Source organism: Nothobranchius furzeri, chromosome 9 (assembly GCF_043380555.1).
Source record: "Nothobranchius furzeri strain GRZ-AD chromosome 9, NfurGRZ-RIMD1, whole genome shotgun sequence".
NCBI classification, from domain to species: domain Eukaryota; kingdom Metazoa; phylum Chordata; class Actinopteri; order Cyprinodontiformes; family Nothobranchiidae; genus Nothobranchius; species Nothobranchius furzeri.
Genome location: NC_091749.1, coordinates 2798601 through 2821285, shown reverse-complemented (window position 1 = coordinate 2821285; position 22685 = coordinate 2798601). Strand labels below are relative to the sequence as shown.

Genomic DNA, 22685 nt, shown 5'->3' with positions numbered 1-22685 from the left:
TCCCAGCGATTAACAGATCAATTACATTTCAGGTAGATGAGAAACCAGCTGCCCCTCCACCAAACCCAGAAAACCCTCAGCATAAGTAGGTTGTCTGTGTAAATCGTCATTTCGAGATGAACTAGACATGAAAAACCAACCCAATAGGCTGTTACTGACCTCATGATGGGTCATTCTTAGGGGGGTTCTAGTTGCTGTCATCTACATTTAGCAAAGGTTGAAAACCAGGAGGCTTTATTTGGCAACATTCTGACACAGTTTTGGAAAGCAGCCATCTTTTTTACTCACCCTCAAGAATTTGTATTTGTTTCATTGCTGCAACGTTATAGAAAAGGCAGCATTGTAGACAGACAAGCCTGCTTAACCATATTTCTCTTCGTCTTCGTCTTCGTCTTCCTCCGCTTATCCGGGTCCGGGTCGCGGGGGCAGCATCCCAACTAGGGAGCTCCAGGCCGTCCTCTCCCCGGCCTTGTCCACCAGCTCCTCCGGCAGGACCCCAAGGCGTTCCCGGACCAGATTGGAGATGTAACCTCTCCAACGTGTCCTGGGTTGACCCGGGGGCCTTCTGCCGGCAGGACATGCCCGAAACACCTCCCCGGGGAGGCGTCCAGGAGGCATCGTACATATTTCTCAGTAAAGCAAATACATGCATAGTTTTAAAGTGATTTAAAAATCTGTTTACTGAATTTATATGTTTCAATTGGATTGCATTGTGGTTCATAAACACCAACATTTGCAGTTTGTGAAGACCATGAGAATGCTGTGTTGGAGAAATAGGGTAACAGTAACCAAATTACTCACAGTAATATCCTTTTGAGTGCCCTTGATTCATTTGTGGAATAATTATTCATGCACAGTCACCTTTTGGTTCACTTGAAGCAGAAGATCACTGAGAAACATGTGTTCTTTTTCTAATTTGATCACTCTAAGTTTCAAGAGCATGCTGAAAAGGTAAAAAAAAGTTTTCTTATTTATTATAAGAAATAAGAACATTTCTTTATTTCCTGTATTAGCCGCTAATAGAAAATAGACAGCGAAACAGAGAGAACTCCCCCACCTTGGATTGTGACGGCACACAGTAAAATGAGTAGTGTTAATGCAACACTAAGAGAGCCGATTTCAACACTGAGCCGGTGAACATATGGTCCCGTCCTGTAAAGTGTAAAAGTTACACTGATCTCAGTGTTACATTCTCAGTCAATTTTACTCTGAATAGAGTTACATTTAGTTTTAGTGGAAACCTTCATTAACTCTCACAATTGTAAATATACTTTTATTCCACAAGGTGAATAACACTCTCAGTGTTATCTAAATATGACACTGCTACTTTTCAAGTGTTATTCTAAATCATCACCAACAAATGTTTCTTAGTAAGTGTAAAGTCTATTAAACACTAGATATTAATGAAATTATAACTCTAAACAGTGTTAATATGTAACTAATCTAGTCAGCGTCACCCAAAATATTACTCAATTATTTTATCATAAATCTACTGTTGATTTTCACATAAATATTTGTTTAAATTGCAATAACTGAAACAAAACATTTACTGTAAAAATGTCACTGACACAGATTAAACATTTGTAAAGAAACAAACCACTGCTTTCCATGTCTTATCAGTTTATTCATAAAATGTATGGTGAAATTACTGAAACAATCATTTCTGCGAGGGGAACTTTTTTAAAACTTCACATTTTCTGGGAAGGTTTTAACAAAGGACAAATTTCCTCAACTGTATTGAAAGGAAAATGGTCAGTGACACACAGGAACCCACTGTCTGAAAGGGTCATGCACCAAGTTTTGCAAACACATTTACACAGATCTTTAGGTTAACATTGGTCAATTAGGAATACTTTAAGAATATTTTGCTATTTGGCACCACTCTGCCCCCCAGGGGTGCAGCTATCCATGAGAATCCTCGAACGAACCGCCTGTAATAGGAGGCCAGCCCAAGGAAGCTCTTCAAGTCCTTGAGAGTGGTGGGTGTCAGCCACTCCCTCACCCACCGTACCTTCTCCTCCAACGTGCCGATGCCCTCGCCCCTGGTACTGTGTCCGAAAAATTCCAGCTCCCTCCTCATAAAACATTACTTTTCTGGGTGTAACTTCAGTGCTGCTGTTGCTGCAGGACCCTCCTCAGTGAACCCAACACAGTCTCGAACGAGCTCCTATGCACCAGAATGTCGTCCAAATAGACTAAACATTCCTGATGGGGGATGGCATCAAGCACCCGCTCCATCAGCCGCTCAAATGTAGCTGGGGCATTGCACGGACCCTAAATTGCCACAACCCCCACCCTGTGCAGAAAGCAGTCTTTGGACAGGCCTTGGGGCTGAGTGGAACCTGCCAGGACTCGCTGCATTGTCCAATGAGGAGAACCAAGATGAGCCTGACACCAAATCCAGGTACTCGTCTATGCGAGGTAGCGGGTATGAGTCCTTTTTCGTCACACTGTTCAGAGGCCTGTAGTCCACGCAGAACCTCATTTTCTGACTCTTCTTCTTGCTGATCATCACAACCCCGGAAGCCCATGGGATGTTGGATGACTCAATGATCCCCGTAATGAGCATTTCCTCAGTCGCCCTGTAAGCAGCCTCCAGATGTGCTAGGGGTAAGCGGCGAGGGCGCGTCTTAATCGGCCACATGTCCCCTGTGTCGATCTCATGTTGGACCAGGTGTGTCAGGCCTGTCTTCTCCTCCAAGAGTGCAAAAATGTCTTTAAATTCCCACAAAACTTGCCACAGCTCCTCTTGTTGATTTAGTTGTAAGCCATCACAGCTACGCCTCCAGATTTATTTCACCTCTGTCAACCTGTCGACCTCTCCTGACCCAGAGTGCTGAGCCAAGGACTTTGGCAATGCATTCTCTCCAGTCATTTCGATGGCATGGGGCAGAGGCGCAGCCGGGCCCCCCTGTTGGGGCACGCTCTCCACCTGATGGGTCTCAGCCGCACTTAACGATGCTGGAGTGAAGCTTTGGGACTGTGCAGGTTGGACCATCTAAACCCTAGGGCTGTAGCGACGCCTCGATGACGTCGACGGCTCGATTCTAAAAATTTGTCGACGTCAGATCCGGTAGTCGACGCACCGCGCCCACTTGTTGCATCCCCAGGAGTTTGTAAATAGAAGAGGAATCTGCATGTTTTTCCTCTAGTTCGCCCTCTTCTCCGCCTTCACTAACATCTCCGCCAAATACCGAAGACCCGGAACAATGTCCGTCCAATATTAGATTCCTTTCCTGTTTTGCCCGCCTTCATCTCCCGGCAACGGACAACAACTTCCGGGGTCAGATGCGCTGCTTCGTGTCTATCGCAGATCTAGAAAATCACCTGGAGCGTTTCTCCCTTCATTAAGGAGCTTCTTTCAGACATTAGGAGAGCTGTTTTGGTGGTAGCAGTCTCTCCTCCGTGCTGGTCTGTTTGCTGCTGGGTGTTTTTGGTTTATTTAAACTTGGTAACTTCAAATTAACGTTGGTAAAGCTACTGTTAGCATTTTCGCTAACAGCTTCTTGCGTTGGGATAAGCTGTTACGTTTTGGTTTAGAGTTCATCTTTTTTTGTGGCGTAGATCTCCCTTTTATTACATTTAGAGTGTTGTGGGTTTTTGGTTTCGTTTAAGATATCACCTTGAGTTTGGTTTAACCACCCAGTTTAGAGTTGGACCTTTGGAGATTCTTATTTTGCTCCAGAACCCTGTAATCTTTGCCCAGTTGGACATCCCTACTTATTTGTACTTTTGTTTTAATTCCCCACAGGCAGAATTAGTTTTATTATTCCCAACCTGTGGATGGAAAGGTTTATGTTTTTTTGTAGTTGTAAATGAACCTGATCATCATTTTAACTTTTAAATCCCGTTATTGTCCCTTCCTTTTTGCACACGAGCCAAACTCCCCAGGAAGAGTCGTAACACCACTCGCCTCACGCACATAAGTGACCAAAACAAAGCAGTATGGAGACACTCCATCTCTCCGACCACCTCTCAGGCAGCAGCCTGCACTCCCAAGTTCAACGTGTCACCAGAACATAACCAACCAACACAATAAAAGCAGTGTTTTACAAAATAGAAGGCCTGTAGTGTTTATTCTCTTACAGTAACAATTTATCAATTTTTTTGAGGAATTTATTAGAGATTTTTTTGGTTTTTATTAACTGGGCAATAGAAAAATAATCATTAGATTAATTGTCTAAATAGTCATTAGAATAGTCGACTATTCGATAAAATAATCGTCAGAATAATCGTTTTAAAAATAATCGTTTACCCCCAGCCCTACTAACCCCCCCCCCCCCCCCCCCCCCCCCTCCCAGGAACTCCAGTGTATTTGTCCCCAGGTCCAGCACACACCAAGCCGCCCTCAAGAAGTCTAGACTAGAGCCCTGCACGGGACCGTTTTCTTCATCCCGCTCCTGCCCGCTCCCGCTGAATTTCTGACCATTACCGCCCGCACCTGCAGTGTGCATGTCTACTCCCGTCTGCAACCGCAAAACTCGGAGAAATTATTACCTCACAATAAAAGAGATGTATTGAGTTTGTGTCCTCTCTGGTCCTGGAGAAAACATGTCATTTTATAGGCTATATCAGGGGTCGGCAACCCGCGGCTCGCTGTGCTTGTAACATAATGAATGATATTTAAATAAAATGCTTTATATTTTATTGAATTAATTTTATATCTGTATGCCAATTCTAAATGTAAAGATTGTGTAAACCTGAACAGTTCCAACCCGGTCTTACTGTGAGACCGGGTTGACGGGTCACGCTTGTGCGTAATCATAGGTGCTTTCTGAGCTGAAGAGGATGTGAGATTCTGGGATTCTCCTCAGACGGCTCATGGATGTGTCGCCACATTGGAGACAGGAACAAGCACAATTCAGCCAAAGTTTCATAATCAGGGAACATTTTCTAAGTGACAAGTCTCTCTGAGAGGCAGGGTTTGGAAAACACTTGCTTCAGTGGGAGGAACCTTCCCGCATGCGCTCTGGTTCTGCGACGTGCTCCAAGCCAATCTCCTCATCTTCAGCTTGCTGTGCACCTTATGTGCGCGCTGACAGCGAGCTGCGCTGAGCAGTGTCCAGCTCAGATGTTCAGATGGGAATCATTTCTTGGGTGATTTAGCTACATCTGCGATGTGCGTAACATATAAAATGTCAGTTCGTCTGCATGCGTCGGGGTAATTCTTTCTATTCTTTCTCCGTCAAAATAAACGGTCAAATACGGGAACTATCCGGTCAACACAACACAAACCCTGCTTTTAACTGTTCTGTTTTGTTGTGAAAATTGTTGGAAATAGATCAAATTTAACTTGATTACCACCAGAACCGCGCATTGGTCAGGATTGACGCACTTTGTTTTCATTTAGTTTTTAACCCTTTAACGCCGATGCGTCACCAGGATCACCGGTGACACCTCAGCGTATGTGATTTCAAATAACTCCTCATACTATAAAATTCTTTTAAAAATACATAAAGGAGCTACTGTGTGGTGCTTAAAGGGTTAATGAAATCAAGGCCGTTTCATATTCTCTTCTCCTCTGTAATCAGGCAGTGATCGAGGTCGCTTTTCTGAGAGAGACCTGAATGAGAAATATTAACACAATCAGAGAAACTCCTCCAAATGTCTGACTTGCCTTGCTTTGGTTTTTGTGTCATAAAGACCTTGTTTCAGCTTTTTTTCAACATCAGTTGCCGACTCCATCATACTCATCCCGATACCGCACTGTTTCTTTAAGCCGACCGTTCCCGCCCGCAGCAAAATTCACACCGCCCGCCCCCGCTGGATTTGTGTTGGGTCCCGCGGGACCCGGCAGGACCCAATCCCGATGCAGCCCTCTAGTCTAGACCTAATATGCACTCATCTTGCACAGCTGCAACCCACACCTTAAGATCCACTAACAAGCCAAAATCCCTTGAGTTTATGCCATTTGCCGTTAAACCAGAAAGAAGGAAGTCACATTTGAAACTGTTGTTAGAGATAATATATTTCATCCATCCATCCATCCATTTTCATCTGCTTATCCAGAGTCAGGTCGTGGGGGCAGTAGCCTAAGGTGAGAGGCCCAGAGTTCCCTCTCCCCAGCCAGCCTCTCATTCACTGGGGTAAACCCCAACGTACAGGCACCAAGATGGGGGGCCTAGTATGCCCAGCCCTGCTCGGCACCTCTCAGTGGAAGCAACTCTAGAGTGGTAGAAAGTCCAGCCCCTTTCAAGGAAACTGGTTCCAGAGCCAGAGCCATGCGTTGAGGTGAGTCAGACTATATCTAGTCAGGACCTCTCAACCTCACACACCAACTCATGCTCCTTCACCAGAGAGGTGACATTCCATGTGCCAAGAGCCAGCTTCTGCAGCCGAGGATCAGACCGCCAAGGTCTCCGCCCTCGACTACCACCTGTCACACACTGCCCCCGACCCCTTTGGCCCCTCCCACGAGTGGTGAGCACATGGGAAGGGGGACCCACATTTCCTCTTCGGGCTGTGCCTGGCCGGGCTCCATGGGTGAAAGCCCAGCCACCAGGCGCTCGCCAACGTGCCCCACCTCCAGGTCTGAATTCAGAGGGGGGCCCCGGTGACCGACGTCCAGGCAAGGACACAGTTTTCATTCATATAATTAATCATAAGAGGTCTTCGGGCTGCTCTTCGTCTGATCCTTCACCTAGGACCTGTCTGCCATGGGTGACCCTACCAGAGGCAGAAAGCCTCAGACAACTTAGCTCCTAGGATCATTGAGACACTCAAACCCCTCCACCATGGTAAGGTGGCAGCCCAGGGAGAGGGATCATGTATTCAATTAAATAAAATTCAAGTTTATTGATATAGCGCCCAATCACATTAAGAGTCATCTCAAGGCACTTCACATACGTAGCAAACATGCCAATACAGGCCAGTTCATTAAGCCAACCATAAAAAAGTTTCCTATATAAGGAACCCAGCAGGTTGCATCGAGTCACTGACTAGTGTCAGACTCTTTACAGCAATCCTCATACTAAGCAAGCATGGAGCGACAGTGGAGAGGAAAACTCCCTTTTAACAGGAAGAAACCTCCAGAGGATCCTGGTTCAGTATAAGCAGCCATCCTCCACGACTCACTGGGGATGGAGAAGACAGAGCACACACACACACACACACAACATATATACCAAGTAGTGTGATTTCTTATTAAATATTCTTTTTAGTTAGATATTAACTTTATTATCTTTATTCTAGTGAATCTATAATTGATTCAACAGGTAAACTAGTAGTAGCACATTCAATATCAAAAAGAGTAAAATGTTCTTATCAGGAGACGGTGAATGTTTAAGTGGTTAGCATTTATGATGTTGTTCCTCTCCATTGCCAGGATCAAAGCCATGAAAAACACACCGCTGCACTTCTGCAATGATGCTGGTAGTATATAGGGTATTAGGCCACTTGTATTGATGTAACCTACATAAATATGAAATTGCATTGCTGTAATAGTATTTTATTTTGAAAAGTACCAGATGTTTTACATTGAGATTGTGTGATTTCCTGTCTAGCCCTTTGTTAACTGCCAAAATTGCCGTGTCCCATAGCAGCTTGTAGCAAAAATAGAACCCGATTATATCTTTAGCGGCGTGGTGTGCCGCTTCTGGGACGCCCCTGAGAGTTGCCGCGTTGCGGCTGGTTTGGATCACCCCCATAGACTGTAATAGATTCTATTTGAAGCAGTGACGTTCCGCTGCCATTGATGCTTCCAGTGTGCAGTAGGCATTACTGTGTGCTCAGAAAGTTCTTTGTTACTGATCCATTCTTAAAAAATGTCAAATCATTCACACAAAGTAGATTCGTATTTCCGATTAGTGAAAACAAATTATGTGTGTGTTTCTTACCCATATGTAAGTATATGGATATATATTTATTTATTTTTTCTCTTTTGTTTATTTATTTATTTTTCTTTTCTTCTTTTTTTTTTTTGACCAACCAAGCTCCTGTGTTTACTTTAATATGAGGCAGAATGATATACGTGTACCTTGGGGACTTTGTGTGAAACACCTTCTCGTGTGCTTCACCAGCCGGATCTTCTTTTAGTAGTTACTGTTTTGACTTGTGAGGCCAAGCTGGTGAGTTTGTGCTAATAACTGTGTCAAGTTTATAAATGTGTGTATGCAGCTTGTTCAGTTAATACTAGGTTTATGATACTAATGTTGCATGGTTGTATATTCTGTGTTTTTCCACGAATTACTTGGCTACTAGCAAGAAACGGTTACTTCGCAGGCGCTTAGCATAGGAAGCTTAGCGTGTGTATCACATGTGTGAATGCTTGTGTGTAAATAAAACTGATAACAGCAGTAATCAGTCGTCCGAGCTTGAGTACAACATGGTATCATCAGTCAAAACACGCCCTTAAGATGGGAGTTTACTAAGTAAAGGTAGTTAGTTAGTAAAAAACCATACAATATGTTTAGTTTAGTTTAGTTTCAAAACAGGAATGTTATTATTGTACTTTAACTTTTTTTTACAATATTGATGTGTTGAAATACAGAGAAATCAACTTGTGAATACGATGCATAGTAACATAGTAAGCACATTCACACGCGGAAACTATTAATGTGAACTAATCGTATGGTGATAGCTCTTCTGTACTTTCATTGTCTGAAAGTAGCTCCAAAAGGTTGGAGACCCAAGAGGACTTTCTGGACATGCGGCCGGGGAAAGCCTTTGTTTCTTTTGGTATACGTACAGTTGTGGTCAGAGGTTTACATGCACTTGTAAAAAATATAATATAATGGCTCTACTGAGTGTCCCATTATTTCTAAAACTCTGATTTTTCTCTGATAGAGTGATTGGAACAGATACTTCTTTATTAGGCGCTTTTGGTAGCCATCCACAAGCTTCTGGCAAACTTCTGGTTGAATCTTTGACCACTCCTCTTGACAAAATTGGTGAAGTTCAGTTAAATTTGATGGCTTTCTGACATGGACTTGTTTCTTCAGCACTGTCCACATGTTTTCAATGGGGTTTAAGTCAGGACTTTGGGAAGGCCATTCTAAAACCCTTATTCTAGCCTGATTTAGCCATTCCTTTACCACTTTTGATGTGTGTTTGGGGTCATTGTCCTGTTGGAACACCAACTGCGCCCAAGACCCAACCTTCGTGCTGATGATTTGAGGTTATGTTGAAGAATGTGAAGGTAATCCTCCTTCTTCATTATCCCATTTACTCTCTGTAAAGCACCAGTTCCATTGGCAGCAAAACAGCCCCACAGCATAATATTCCCACCACCATGCTTGACTGTAGGCATGGTGTTCTTGGGGTTAAAGGCCTCACCTTTTCTCCTCCAAACATATTGCTGGGCATTGTGGCCAAAAAGCTCGATTTTTGTTTCGTCTGACCACAGAACTTTCCTCCAGAAGGTCTTATCTTTGTCCATGTGATCAGCAGCAAACTTCAGTCGAGCCTTAAGGTGTCGCTTTTGGAGCAAGGGCTTCCTTCTTGCACGGCAGCCTCTCAGTCCATGGAGATGCAAAACACGTTTGACTGTGGACAATGACAGCTGTGTTCCAGCAGCTTCTAATTCTTGGCAGATCTGATTTTTGGTGATTCTTGGTTCACTCTTTACCCTCCTGACCAATTTTCTCTCAGCAGCAGGTGATAGCTTGCGTTTTCTTCCTGATCTTGGCAGTGATGAAACAGTGCCATGCACCTTATACTTACAAACAATTGTTTGCACTGTTGCTCTTGGGACCTGCAGCTGCTTTGAAATGGCCCCAAGTGACTTTCCTGACTTGTTCAAGTCAATAATTTGCTTTTTCAGATCCATGCTGAGCTCCTTTGACTTTCCCATTGTAGCGTTTGTGGGCGCTTGTATCCAATGAGCTCTATTTACCTGGCCTAAGAGAAGTCACCAGCTGTAGTCACTCATAATCACTCACAAGAAGTTAAGAGGCCATGCTATGAAGCTCAGTTCACTGACACGTTTCTAAGTCACCAAAATTGCTAGATCATGTTGCTGTATGTATATTTGTGACCCAGCAAATGTGATCACTTTTCTCTGTTAACCCATAATAAAGACATTAAAGAACCAAAAGAAGTATCTTTTCCAATCACTCTATCAGAGAAAAAACAGAGTTTTAGAAATAACGGGACACTCAGTAGAGCCATTATATTATATTTTTTACAAGTGTATGTAAACCTCTGACCACAACTGTATGTATATAAATGTATACATATATATAAATGTATACATAGATAGATAGATAGATAGATAGATAGATAGATAGATAGATAGATAGATAGATAATAGATAGATACATACATACATACATACAGTGGGGCAAAAAAGTATTTAGTCAGCCACCGATTGTGCAAGTTCTCCCACTTAAAATGATGACAGAGGTCAGTAATTTACATCATAGGTACACTTCAACTGTGAGAGACAGAATGTGAAAAAAAATCCATGAATTCACATGGCAGGATTTTTAAAGAATTTATTTGTAAATCAGGGTGGAAAATAAGTATTTGGTAAATAACAAAAATTCAACTCAATACTTTGTAACATAACCTTTGTTGGCAATAACAGAGGTCAAACGATTACTATAGGTCTTTACCAGGTTTGCACACACAGTAGCTGGTATTTTGGCCCATTCCTCCATGCAGATCTTCTCGAGAGCAGTGATGTTTTGGGACTGTCGCCGAGCAACACGGACTTTCAACTCCCTCCACAGATTTTCTATGGGGTTGAGGTCTGGCTAGGCCACTCCAGGACTTTCAAATGCTTCTTATGGAGCCAAACCCTTGTTGCCCGGGTGGTGTGTTTGGGATCATTGTCGTGTTGGAAGACCCGGCCACGTTTCATCTTCAAAGCTGTCACTGATGGAAGGAGGTTTTGGCTCAGAATCTCACGATACATGGCCCCATTCATTCTGTCCTTAACACGGATCAGTCGTCCTGTCCCCTTAGCAGAAAAACAGCCCCAAAGCATGATGTTTCCACCCCCATGCTTCACAGTAGGGATGGTGTTCTTGGGATGCAACTCAGTATTCTTCTTCCTCCAAACACGACGAGTTGAGTTTATACCAAAAAGTTCTACTTTGGTTTCATCTGACCACATGACATTCTCCCAATCCTCTGCTGTATCATCCATGTGCTCTCTGGCAAACTTCAGACGGGCCTGGACATGCACTGGCTTCAGCAGCGGAACACGTCTGGCACTGCAGGATTTGATTCCCTGCCGTTGTAGTGTGTTACTGATGGTGACCTTTGTTACTGTGGTCCCAGCTCTCTGTAGGTCATTCACCAGGTCCCCCCGTGTGGTTCTGGGATTCTTGCTCACCGTTCTCATGATCATTTTGACCCCACGGGATGAGACCTTGCGTGGAGCCCCAGATCGAGGGAGATTATCAGTGGTCTTGTATGTCTTCCATTTTCTGATAATTGCTCCCACAGTTGATTTTTTCACACCAAGCTGCTTCCCTATTGTAGATTCACTCTTCCCAGTCTGGTGCAGGTCTACAATTCTGTTCCTGGTGTCCTTCGAAAGCTCTTTGGTCTTGGCCATAGTGGAGTTTGGAGTCTGACTGTTTGAGGCTGTGGACAGGTGTCTTTTATACAGATAATGAGTTCAAACAGGTGCCATTAATACAGGTAACGAGTGGAGGACAGAAAAGCTTCTTAAAGAAGACGTTACAGGTCTGTGAGAGCCAGAGATTTTCCTTGTTCGAAGTGACCAAATACTTATTTTCCACCCTGATTTACAAATAAATTCTTTAAAAATCCTGCCATGTGAATTCATGGATTTTTTTTTCACATTCTGTCTCTCACAGTTGAAGTGTACCTATGATGTAAATTACTGACCTCTGTCATCATTTTAAGTGGGAGAACTTGCACAATCGTTGGCTGACTAAATACTTTTTTGCCCCACTGTATACATACATACATATATATATATATATACATATATATATATATATATATATATATATATATATATATATATATATATATATATATATATATTTAGTTCTGTATTTGATTTCTGTCAAGTTTTTCCTGTCTTTCTGCTACATAAAACTCTTGAAGACAGAGTTTACAGACAATTGTCCTCTAAATGGGTTTTCCTTTGACCTTTTAAAACCCTCTATGATGACCCTTAACAATCAAATTTTACAGTGTGATGAGAGAAGTGCACACTTCCGTGCCACTTTACACATGGACTTGATGACACAAACAAATGCTCCTTTACAAGCCCTCATACCAGCTCAGACATGTGTGTTCACCTGGGCGGTGATGGTTCAGCACTGGAATGAAATGATTTAGTCTAGGGCACAAAGTTCATTTGCATACTTTTACTTTTCTCACAGCTTCGACACACCTAATTCTTTTTCTCCCCTCACATATTTTCCTTAACTGACTATGTGTGAGAGTGCACACCACACAGCTGAAGGTGTGTGTCAGTGTGTTATTACAGGGGAGAGAGTGAGAAGCTTGTCTTTTTCAAGGAACACCCCCAGAACTAATGTTCCACACCTGTGCACAGTGCGCCACTCTTTATCGAGCATCGCAGGTGCACTGCATTAACTGTTGGAGAAAGAAACCATTTCTTTTATTTTTTTTTCCTTTGGGGTGGGGTAGGAGGGTTGGTGGTGTGGGGGGCCTCCTCCTCTTCTCTGGCACGCATTCACAATCACTCAATATTCACATCTAAATTGCTTTTAGCATTGAAGGCTCAGAGGTTTTGAAGCATCTGCATGGGTGACATCAGAGGAAATGCACCACTATATTAACAAGTGGAGACTTTTTGCTGGCGGTTTGGAACAAGTCCCACTCTGTGCTGTGCCTTTTTGTGTGCATGTGTGCCAGAAATGGAATTCCTGCTGCTCTTTATAGCAAACATGAATCTGTCCTAAATGTATCTAATGTGTGTAATATTCCATTGTGGTGAAGAGAGCAAACAGCAGTGTGTGTGTGTGTGTGTGTGTGTGTGTGTGTGTGTGTGTGTGTGTGTGTGTGTGTGTGTGTGTGTGTGTGTGTGTGTGTGTGTGTGTGTGTGTGTGTGTGTGTGTGTGTGCATGTGGGAGGGTTTAGGGTGTAAACACCTGCAGGACCCACAGGTCAAACATATGAGCCTGCCCCCTCTGGTGATGCAATTAGCATGTGTAAATACCTTCTGCTTTATCCTTCTCTCCCATGTCTTCTTATGTGCTTTTTACAGAAACAAGTGCATAAGGTGTAAAGTAGTCTGTTTCCTACTCTTACAACAACTCTCATCTAAAAAACGTATTGAGTGCTTATTTTAAAAACCTTCACATGAACGTTTCACACCTCAGCCTTTGGTTTTTAGCAGCACAAACAGCAGCTGTCACCAGAGCAACCTGACACTCTTCCTGCAGGAACGCCGGAATATTTGTGTCGTACTCACCATGTCATGCAAAATGAGCAGGTATGTAAAGGTTTATCAAATAATGCTCCCCTGCATTGATATATTTTCCAAGGATTTTATTTGGCATGGCTGTAACCACCTTGTGGCTTCTCCCTGGCTGTTCAACAGTTTATTTTTATTTTTTTGTCCATAGTATCTCTTTAAATCCTTCTTCCCTTTGAACTTTGTATTTATTAGTGGAATGTACAGACTGTCTCAATTTTAAAGCTCTCATTCACTCATGCTTTCAATAAATGTGCAATGGTATGAATGAATGCCTTGTGAGTCATTTTCTGTGGGAAAAAAAAAGCTCTAGCGCTCCTGTTTCAGGAACTAGAAGTTATCTGGAGGACAGGTGAGCAGAAAGCAGCAGGATTTGGAGTCTTACTTATTTTTATTCATGATATTCAAACATCTGGTCTCTGAGTGGTTAAGAGCAACATGACCCTACCACTGACGCCATTTGTTCTACAACACTGATGTTTTACCTCCGCAAATAATTCAAGCCTGGAGGAGTTCGGCTGTGGTGGAGTTGCTAATGCTAATGGTTAGCTTCTACTAGTCGAGAAGTGCTCTGCTCGCTTCTGGCAGCCTTCCCGGTCTGGAGCCAAGATGGGTGAGTCCATGAGTTCACCATCTGTGTTATTTTTAATCCGAGTTTCCCCATCTAGTTTATTTTCAGTGACTAATATAGGAAACAGAAGACTTTTTTTTCTCTTTTTTATTTAATTCAAAATAAAAACAAATAAAACATAAACAATAAGAAATACATAACAAAAAAAATCTAATTTGAACAAAAAGGAGCAGAATGAAGAAAAACATCTTGTAATTTCTGCCCCCTTTTTCCAAAAGAAATAATCTATTCATATATAATTTTCATTTGTCAGACACACATACAGATTCATTTGAAACTTTTTCCTGTTCTAATTTTCAGTGCAATCATGATCATTGATTTAATTAACATTTTCATAATTATTTAGTACATTCAATTTGGTACATTTTTTGAATATATGAAATGACAGAGTTTTTTTAATTTCCCTTTTAAGGTTATTCCATAATTTAACGCCATCTATAGATATATTCCACTCCTTAATTTTAGTTTTAAATCAAGGTTTTGTAAACACATCAGTTTCTTTCAGCATGTAGTTCTCTTTTCAAATATCCCCTGAATGTTTGTTGGCAGAGTACCTAAATTGGCATTATACATGGTTCGTAAGATTTTCCAGTCTTTTAAATCATGAAATTTCAGTAATTTATATTTAATAAACAACAGGCTCGATGGATCTCTACAGCCACTATAACTGATTATTCTCAGAGCTCTTTTCTGTAAAATAAATACGGGTTGTGTATAGTTTTTGTATGTTGCTCCCCAGATTTCTACACATTAATTCACGTATGGAACAATCAGTGAATTGTACAATGCCAACAAACCAGAATTAGTCAGTAAAAACTTGACTCTATGTAATACTCCTGAGGATTTGGCAATTATCCGGCTCTCAGAGAGTACAGACGCTTTTTCTTCAGCTCCCTTATCTGCTTCCCCAAGGCTCTCTGTCCCGTCTGCCTACAGAGCACTTCTCTGCATTTCTCCTGAAATCACTACTTCTTTTTTGGAAAATGGACTTAATTAACTGGTCATTCAACGTGATAAGATTTTTTCTACGATGAGAATGGAGAAGGGGGCTCCCACCTGTCCTCAAGAGACATTCGCAGCGGGATATGCACTCGATTCTTGGGAGGTCTGGCGAATCGTGTGCCTCTCTCAGTTGTCCATCGAGGACGTGGAAGATTTGTGGATATTCGGCCTGATGATCACTGGATTTCTTCTGATTGGAGTAGGAGGATATCTGGTTTTCTGGAAATTTGGGAAGACGGGAGCGATTGGAGTGCAACACGCACCCACGGAATGTGCCGCAAGTGCGGTGACTTCACACACTGGGACGTTACACGAGGTGAACCGTAAGCTGGGCAATGTCCTCGCGGCGTTGCCTGTGTTAGTGCGCAAGATGGATGTCATCTCGGAGAGGGTCGCCGGACGGTGTGGGGATGTTTAGAACGTATAATTGGCTTCACTGGTGGACATGAATGACCACTTAATAGACTCCAAGGCAGAGAGGAAAATTATCTATGTCTGCCCTAAACAAAGTCTTGTTTATCCTTATCTGACGCCAAGGCAGCCTCCAAGGCTGCCATCAACACACCCCCACGAAAGGAGGAATGCTGACAGATGCTGTGTTCCGACCTCCCCCCCCCCTGCCTTCAGACTGGGACTTCTGCTTCGAGGTCATCAACCTTAAAGATTAAAAAAGGTAACTAAAATCCCACCTGAGGAGCTCAGACTGTTGCTTACGGATATTGTTGGATCCAGCACAGTGGCGGCGCCAGGGGGCCGCTAGCGGGTGCTATAGCTACCCCTGGACCTGCTGGGACTAACTCTGCTATGCCTTTTTTTGACCTTACCCCCAATTATCCTCATGTAACACCCTTTTCATCTAATGAAATGAGCGCCGTTCTGGCTGCTCTCGTGACTGCCTGTACCTGTTTTTGTCTACATGTGTGTATGTTTAAACTTGGTCAGGTTGTGTTTGCGGAGTCAAGATCCTATGCTCTGGGTCGCTGGAGCACTGGCAATAAAGCTTATTCTGATTCTGATTTCACCTTTTATGTAACTAATATGGGATTTCCATGTCAAGTCATTATCAATAAGAACTCCAAGAAATTTAGTTTCTTTTACTCTTTGAATTTCAATCCTATCTATTTCCAATGGCACACCACTGTTCTTTTTATCATTAAACAGTATAAAATTTGTTTTATTAAGATTCCGTGTCAATCTATTCATATCAAACCAGTTTTCATTTTAATCAGTTCATCATTCATCCCTTTATCCACCTCCTCAATATTTGATCCTGAGTAAAACAGTGTTGTATCATCTGCAAATAGAATGGTACCGAGTGTCTTAGACACATTTACCGAGTCGTTAATAAACAAAATGAACAGTTTTGGTCCGAGGACCGACCCTTGTGGCACTCCACAATTAATTTCACATAGTTTTGATTTGTGGTCCTTTATCTGAACAAACTGTTTCCTTTTTTCTAAATAAGTTTTAACTCATTGATGAGCCACACCTCTTGCTCTATACTGACTTAATTTTAATGATGTCAAATGCTTTTTTCAAATCAATGAAAACACTAACAAAGTCATTTTTATTGTCAATTGCTGTTGATATTTTATCCGTTAATTTCATTATTGCCATTGCTGTGGGATGTTTAGTTCTAAACCCATATTGTTCATTGTTTAAAATATTATTTTTTTCAATGAATTTATCCAACCTTGATACAAATACTTTTTCCAATATTTTAGAAAGCTGTGGAAGAGGTGACACCGGCCTGTAATTATTGAAACTATGTTTACCACCACTCTTGTACAAAGGAATGACTTTCGCTGTTTTTATTGCATCAGGAAATTTTCCAGTAGAAAGTGATAGCTTACTGGGAAGTGTTATGAACAGGCAAATATAAAATGTTCACGTTCAGCCTGCATGTTAAACTCTAAATGACCAATCAAAATAAAAAAATAACAAGTAACAAACGCTTTCTCAGTGAACTTGGCCTTTGGGTATTAACTCACTATCAATTTCATGCGCATGCAATGTAATCTTGCCTGAGGCAGACCTTTTGCATTTTGACCGAGGCTTCAGTTCTTCATTGAAGATTGGAATTTTATATTTGCCTGTTCATAACGCTCCCCTTTTTTGTTGAAAAATTAGCTCATGGGGCTCATGAGGCCAATTTTTGAGTGGGGAAAAAAATGGTTTGTTTATTAATAACAAGATGTTGTCTGTGATCTTTTTCTAATCCTATGTTAGTAACTGAAATATTCCACTGCATCCATCTCTGGAAGCTTTGTTAAACATTGCCATCACTTCCTGTTGGAAAAAGGTAAATTCTCTTTCAGCTTTGCAACTTCTTTCCTTTGCATCACAGGTTTCAGCCCGCCTCCTCTCTGAAGCCTCTTCCTTTGATTTAGAAACTTTTTTCACCTTGTCCTCCTTCTTTCCTTGGTTTTGCCCTGTTTTTCCTGGAGACTAGATTATGACTGCCTGTCAATCAGTCCATTTAACATCTGCTCTGCGTAAGAAGAGGCAGACAGTAACAGATCGTGGTCACTGAGCTGAATATCCCAAAAGATCTCAGAGAAGGCCTCTTTTTAAAATATTTTTCCCCTTGTCTGCCTTTCTTTCCTTTTTCCAATCTTTTGTGGAAGTCCAGTAATGAGTTACAAAAGGTCATTGGAGCATTGCAGCTGCTCATCCACTCGTGCCATAATCCACGGCACTCATGCCTGATTACCTCTCCAATGGTCAAAGGTAGGGGAGGGAGTAAAAACAATGGGTGCAGAGTACAAGGCTCCTCCAACGAATATGGGCCAGGGTTGTTATTTTGGACGGTGCCAGTCAGAGAGAAATAACCCTGAGCAGATCCATTTATTCTTTGAAATCAAAATGTCTCCGCAGCAGCACGCAGTGAGGGGGAAACAACATGACACATTTTCTCCCTTCCCCTCCATCAACAGCCATTTTGATCTCCACGATTGACCTTCCATGGCATCATTTACAATGAGTCATAACACAGCCGCAAAGTGTTAAAGCTGTAGTGCTGCTGCTTGTGTGCACACACAGACACATGCTCACAGACGTGGATAATCATTCTGGTTTCTGGCCCACACACACACACTGTTACCCACTCACCAAGTCGGGTTAGCAGGCACGTGCACACACACTTCAACATTATCACGTGCACTCATCAGCATAATAGCTTTAACTAGACCAAATTGTCTGTCCTTCATTTGTATTTCTATGACGATCCACATTCCACACGACTCGCCCTTTGACAAAGAGGGGTCATTCCCCCAGCTAAGAAAATGAAGCCCAGTAGATATTGTTTGATTGGATTTTGCCTTTTCAAGGTTTCAGGATCATTACAGGAATTCATTTGAAGTGTTGCTGAAAATGAAACCACAACCCTCGTCCCGCGTTTAATTATTCTAATACTACTTCTTTTTTTTTTTGCACTCATTCTTTTTTTCTCTGCAGCGTGAACCATTTCTAGGAATTAAAACCATCAGACTAGACTTTGAAATGAGACCAGGGAGGACTAATTTTCACACAGGAAGTTATTTTGGTTTTTTTTTTCCAGTTATCTCATCTTGTTCCTCTGCTTTCTTGCAATGTAGTCAATTTCTACCCCTAGATTTTTTTCCTAGTCATTTCCATTCAGCTGCATTTTCCCCATTCATTATCATCCCTCCTCTGTATCCACGCCTGCTTTCTTTATGTGCTCTGACCTCCTCTAACTTCCTCCGTCTCCTTCTTCTTATTCTTTTTTTAGTGTTTCCATCACTTTTGTCTCATCCCTCCAATCCCTCTTCCTGCACCCATCCACATTTTTAACACATGCCAGTGCATTGGTTCCAAACCAAATGTGTTCATTCCAACATTTCAATAAATTGAGTAGGGGAGGCATTAACGTTAATCACAGCAGCCACATTGTGCTTTAGACACGTTGGTGGGATTATGGATTACTATTAGCTGGATGGAAACCGATTCTTTCATTTGAATTCTGACTTCCTCGTCTTACTAAAATTAAAAAGAGAAGTAATACTTCTTGGACAATAATACTTCTTCTTGGACAGCACTTTGCTCCCCCCCCCCTCCCCATCACTCACTCCTCCCTTCCTGATCTGCAGGAACACCATAAGAAGCTAACGACAGACCGTTCACGTCTCCATTTGAAAAGCATCCACGTAAGGCTTATTGTTGCATTTAGTCCATTCATACCTCTGTAGCTGATAGTGACGATTCCCTACTCTGGGAGTGATTACTAATCTGTCTTACTTGATATTCACAGTAGGAGACACTGGCCATGTTGCAGCGCTGCCACTCTACATCTGGGGCACAGAGGAGCTCTCAAGATAAGCCTTGAGAGGTTGTGAGAAGTGGTGAGTAATGAGAAGTTTCACTTCACAGGAGGGCTTCTATGTGCAATTAAGCCACATTGAGTTTACTGTATAGTATTTTACTGATTTGTGTGGATTTCGTACAACACGTTCCATAACCAGAAACGATAAAAAACAAACAACAAATGAAGCAGCGCTAGAGTGACGTCACCATTGGCTTCTCATGGTGATGTACACAAGTTGCTACTTTAAAACGGGTACATGGGAAGTGAATCAAAACTTCAGTGATCATCAAATTTTGCAGAACTGATTCTTTGGGCCCAAACTATAATAATAAATTATATTTAGATTTTGGCTAAAGAAGTGGTTTGAGAGAGAATATCAACATCAAAGAGCAGAGCTCTCAGGTTTCAGCTCTCCAAACTTTGCGAAGCAGTCCTAAAGTTAAACATCAAACAATTCCCCCTCTTAGGACAGCGATCCAAACATCCTGCTTGTGGACCAGGACAAAGGGAACCCCAACAGCCCTCAGAAGGGAGGATCTAAGGTCTGATTTGTTAAACTAGCTGGCATTAGTAAAGGTCCCACCACAGATTAAAAGCTTGGTACTCTGCATTTTTCAGTCTGAATTGACAAAGTTCTTCAAATGAGAAACAAAACATCTTCAAGTAAATAAAGACACCAAGTTGCCTTTCTGAACCTGATGATGCCCCTGATGACAGAGCAGCCGCACAGTTCTTCTGACAATGTGATGCTGAGGTAAAATTCAGTTTCTAGTTTGTCATCTCCATTTAATAAAACCTAAAAGCAGTGTGAAAGCAATGCAGCATTCTGTTGATATTAAAGGTGCAATACCGTAAATCCTCTAATACAGGCCCGGGCCTTTATTTGACTCAAGCTCATCAAGCTCCAGGCCTTTATTGGAAGGAGGGCCAGTATTAGAGGCAGGCCTCTATTTCTATTTGAGCAAAATGAACTAATGGTTCGCTGGAGTTTTTGACAATTAAAAGTGCGCCCACATTTTCAAAGTTAAACACATTTCTTTTAACAACGGTAGTTTCTGCTTCAGCCCTCTCCCCCTCCCCCTGCTTCAGCCCTCTCCCCCCTCCCCCTGCGCAGCGGCCGCAAACTCACTGATGCGCCTGCAGCCTCTCGGAGTTCCTGCTGCTCTAAACATTAAAATAATTATTTCATTTTCTGTTCCTCACTTCTGATTACCTTCAGTGGTGTCTGTTTGTTGCAAACAGCAGGTACAAAAACTAACTTGTTTTTATTTTACTATTTTTCTGTCCTGCCTGTTTATTATCTTCCTGCATCTCCTCTCAATCCTAAAGAAAAACTGCTACCTGGGTTCATATATATTCACCTCATGAGTTACCTTTGAACTGCAGTTCTAAAAGATCTACCGACCGCTAAAACAGCGGAGCGCTCACTGTTTGGCGGCCGTATCAGTGATCAGTGCGTCGGAGGACAAGGTGATGCGCGCAGCGCCCCGCTCCACAGCAGCGATACACATCAGGCGCAAATAAAAGACAGAAAACATTAAAGGAAATGAACTGACATGAACGATCGCGTGTTAAATTAGTTTTTGAGGTGGCGACACCTGATTGTTACTGTGGCTGTGCTCAGGAGGCAGATCTACCGACCGCGAAAACAGCGGAGCGCTCCCTGCTTGCCGGGCGCATCAGTGATCTGTGCGTCGGAGGACAAGTTGATGTGCCCCGCTCCACAGCAGCGATACACATCAGGCGCAAATAAAAGACAGAAAACATTAAAGGAAATGAACAGACATGAACGATCGCGTGTCAGTACACGGTCTGGCACAGCGCGTTGCCCCCCCCCCCCACCACCCCCACCCCCACCCCCCGAGCGCAGGAGCTTGTCACCTGCTGACAGCAGGCTGCTGTCTTTTCCGAGGGCTGCATCTTGCCGGTCATTATCACGTGACAGCGACTAGTCGATGACAGGCATAATAAGTCACTACAGTAATCCCTCGTTTATCGCGGTAGATGCGTTCCAGACCTGGCCGCGATAGGTGAAAATCTGCGAAGTAGGGACTCCCAGCATGCCCCTCGCGGGGATTCCCTCCACGTTGCACCTACGTCACAAACCGCGGCTATAAACGGAAGTCGCCTTTCCAGCTCACCACTCAGTCATCGTTTCTTCAGATTCATGATCAGAGTTTCCAACCTACCGATCAATCCAACGAACAATCATAGTAAGTTATCTTACTTACTTCTGGAAAGCCCGGCATTTCCTTGTCACTTCGTTGACGCTCGAACGCTCGGGGGTTTCCTAGATCAGCCGGCGTTTCACCGACGCTATCACTTCCGCGTCTGTGAAACCACGCTCCCTATTGAATTATTATGATCACATTCTCTTTTTGTGGGTAAAACTCAAGAAAAAAAATTTTTTTACTTGTTTTTTTTTTTAGTTTTATTACAAAAAGTGCATTTTATGATGAAATTGATGAAAAAAACAAGAATTTCTTGATATTTCGCATAGAAAAATACCGCGAATCAGTGAAAAATACCGCGAATCTGCGAATTCCCCCTGAAAAATGCTCCAAAGAAAAAATCCGCGAAGCAGCGAATCCGCGATGAACGAACCGCGAAGTAGCGAGGGATTACTGTATAGTGAAGTCGACTAGTTCATACAACCCCTGCTGCTGCTCTCCAGAGTGTTCTGCAGCATAATCAGCACGTTCTCTTTGAACTTGATAGTGTAATGACCTGGCTGGGGTTGTAAGCCAGGTGCATTCTGGGTATTGTGTTATATGTGTTTCCTATCGTTCTGCTAGTTCCTATGTGCTGATTTGCGTGTTGTGTGAGTGTTATGTAAGCCACAGGGAAGGTGATGTGTGTTCTGTGGAGGGGTTGAATTAGCATGGTTAACTGACACCGTGACTCTGTGTGGTAGGAGCGTGATAGAGGATCGTGTCTGTAGCGTTACAAAGCATTGAAGAAAAAGCCCACTAAAGGTCCGCGTCAACCTCTACTGACTCCTGCTGGTTGATTTGTGGACTGTAACCCTGCCGCTGGGACGCTCATACTTGCTTGTCACCACATTCCACCCGGCCACAATAAGAGACCGGCCATTATTTACCTCCGCTGACTCCGACACCGGCCAAAATTGGAGACCCGGCCTTTAATTGAATACCGGCCTGTATTAGAGGATTTACGGTATGTAAGACCGACTTCCTGTGGTCAAATAGGTTTCTGCTGCACATCTTTTTAAAACAAATGCTTTCTTACTCACAAGGCCACCAACTGTCACGCTGTGAGCATGAAACACACGCATCTGATCTGATTAACCGTCAGCATTGCTAGCTCAACGTTAGCTCAACGTTAGCCTGTAGCCTTCTTCT

At 42.7% G+C, this 22685-nt stretch overlaps 1 protein-coding gene across 1 annotated transcript in view; it reads right to left on the bottom strand.

Annotated features, from left to right (window-relative positions):
• Positions 1 to 22685, bottom strand: part of LOC139071712 (ice nucleation protein-like) — a 162393-nt gene that overhangs the window by 17941 nt on the left and 121767 nt on the right. The gene's annotated exons all lie outside the window — the stretch shown is intronic.